Below are 2,868 nucleotides of genomic sequence, written 5' to 3'. Positions count from 1 at the left end.
CGAAGTCGTCTCGTCGGCAGATTCTTCCGACAAGTTTCCGTCGGTATATGCATTGCTACTAATGAGCGTCTGTTCAAACAGATTCGGTTCGAACAAGCATCGCTACTAACGAGCATCGGTTTGAACAAGCATTGCTACTAACTAGCGTTGGTTCTAACAAGAAGTGGTTCTAATGAGTGTCGGCTCTAATGAGTGTCGGCTCTAATGAGTGTCGGCTCTAATGAGTGTCGGTTCTAATGAGTGTCGGTTCTAACGAGCTTCGGTTCTAATGAGCTTCGGTTCTAATGAGTGTCGGTTCTAATGAGCTTCGGTTCTAACGAGCTTCGGTTCTAATAAGTGTCAGTTCTAACTAGCGTCGGTTCTAACGAGCATCAGTTCTAACAAGCGCCGGTACGAACAAGCATTGCTACTAATGAGTGTCGGTTCTAACGAGCTTCGGTTCTAACGAGCGTCGGTTCTAACGAGTGTCGGATCTAACTAGCGTCGGTTCTAACGAGCTTCGGTTCTAATAAGTGTTGGTTCTAACTAGCGTCGGTTCTAACGAGCATCAGTTCTAACAAGCGCCGGTACGAACAAGCATTGCTACTAATAAGTGTCGGTTCTAACGAGCTTCGGTTCCAACTAGCGTCGGTTCTAACGAGCTTCGGTTCTAATGAGCGTCGGTACTAACGAGCATCGGTTTGATGGCCGGTGTTTCTGAACTCGCAGGTTTCTAGAAGTCGTGAATCCGATCGACGCGTTCCTTCGCCGACGTTTTGTGATGAACACCGTTGAAGAAAATAGAAAATGTAAAAAATAAAAAAAGTCTTTGTTTTTATTTTTTTTAAGCACTTTTTGTCTCCAGGTTGTTTCTTTGATCGTCGGATGAACAGGAAGTGTTTGTCGTCCGCTGTGATCTCGTGGTGCTCGCCAGGACGTTCGATCCCGACACCTGGTAACCGTTTGACTGCTTTACCTGGGACCAGCTGACCTGGTCCCTGGTGGACCTGGGGACCAGGTGGACCGGGACCATGTGGACTTGATCCCTGGTGGACCTGGTCCCTGTTGGACCTGGGGACCAGGTGGACCTGTTCAGCCCACCAGCTGCCACCATAAGCTGTTACTCATAATTTGTTTTTCCTTTTTGTTAAATATAAAGTGAGTGAACTTTAGAGTCTGTCTGGTGATTTACGACATTAATATTATTATTATAATATTAATATTATTAAACTATAGTTCTACTTAACTACACGTGTTCACAACATTTACATGGAACAAAAACCTTGACTGTTTATCTGATATTTAAGTTAAAGTCAATGATTTAATGTTTTAGATGTTTTTTTCAAACACTAATGTAAATATTTAATCTAAAAGATTTGTATTTAAATCCAGACTTTTTGAAGTCACTGGTTTACTTTTATGATTAAGAGTGAAATTTGTATATTTTTTCACTAAATTTAAGACTTAAAGGAAATTACTTCTACATTTTTTTTATGAATAAATTAAAGTTTATATTCTATTTGTGTCTGACTTAAAGTTTAACTGCTGAATCTAAAAGATAAATGTTAATCTAAAATCTTAATCCTATTCTTGATCTAATCATAATTTAAATAATCTAACAATATCAATAGTTTGGCTACTTTAAAAATGTGTTTAGTCATGTTAACTTTAACTTTTCATGAGGAATAAGCATAATAATAAACACGAATAACAGAAATTAACCGATGAATGAAAATAAAACATGTTTTTGTTGTAAACTTTAATCGACATAAGAACAACACTCTGATGAACAAACCAGAAATGTATTAAATTAACATGATCACATTTAAATATTTACTAAAATATGTACAATGTGGCCGTTTATTTCCATGCATTATTGACATGTGCTCATGTAAGTGGTTTATTCTCACCGTGTTAGTTTGTTCCACCTGGGGGCGGAGTCACTGTAATACCCTGTATACACTAGGCTTGTTCGGGATGGTCTTGGCTTGACTTGACTTATCACGCCGACGAGAGCTGCAGGTGTCTGAGGGGGCGGGCTCTAAAAGAGACGGCAGCCAAACGCCGTCAAGTCGGACAACAAAGTCAACGTGACTATAGTGCTCAAGCGATAGAACACAGCAGCAAACCAAAGAGGATATATATAACATATCCTGACATATCCGGAATGTGGAAGGCATTCTTTTTTTCAGTATATTTGTATTATCATTCTATGTTTTTATTAACCAGACCTCACAGATAAATAGGCTGACTCACAACACAATGCACAGAACTTTAGATCAAGCCATGAGATCAAAGCGACCAAAATAAAAAGGCAAATCATTAAATCATTTCACCGCAAGGTGGCCGCCGAGTGCGGACCTGAACACACGTCATTGAACTTTTAACCAATGAGAACCATTCCGCTGTAGCGGAGGTGTGGACAAGCCGGTTGCAGCCGCCGTAGACCGCGCTGCCAATACTGACAGTAATAAAAACATTTTAAAATCCAGCGTTCAGTCTTCAGTTTTCCTTATGTATCTCAATATTCTGAAGCATGTTTTATAGAGTTTATCACAGGGCTGACATGTAGAGACAGACAGGTAACCAGTCTATCACAGGGAGACATGTAGAGACAGACAGGTTACCAGTCTATCACAGGGCTGACATGTAGAGACAGACAGGTAACCAGTCTATCACAGGGAGACATGTAGAGACAGACAGGTAACCAGTCTGTCACAGGGAGACATGTAGAGACAGACAGGTAGAGACAGACAGGTAACCAGTCTATCACAGGGAGACATGTAGAGACAGACAGGTAAACAGTCTATCACAGGGCTGACATGTAGAGACAGACAGGTAACCAGTCTATCACAGGGAGACATGTAGAGACAGACAGGTAACCAGTCT

Source organism: Eutrigla gurnardus (genome assembly GCF_963514095.1).
Source record: "Eutrigla gurnardus genome assembly, chromosome: 21".
Taxonomy (NCBI): domain Eukaryota; kingdom Metazoa; phylum Chordata; class Actinopteri; order Perciformes; family Triglidae; genus Eutrigla; species Eutrigla gurnardus.
This window is presented reverse-complemented; position numbering follows the sequence as displayed.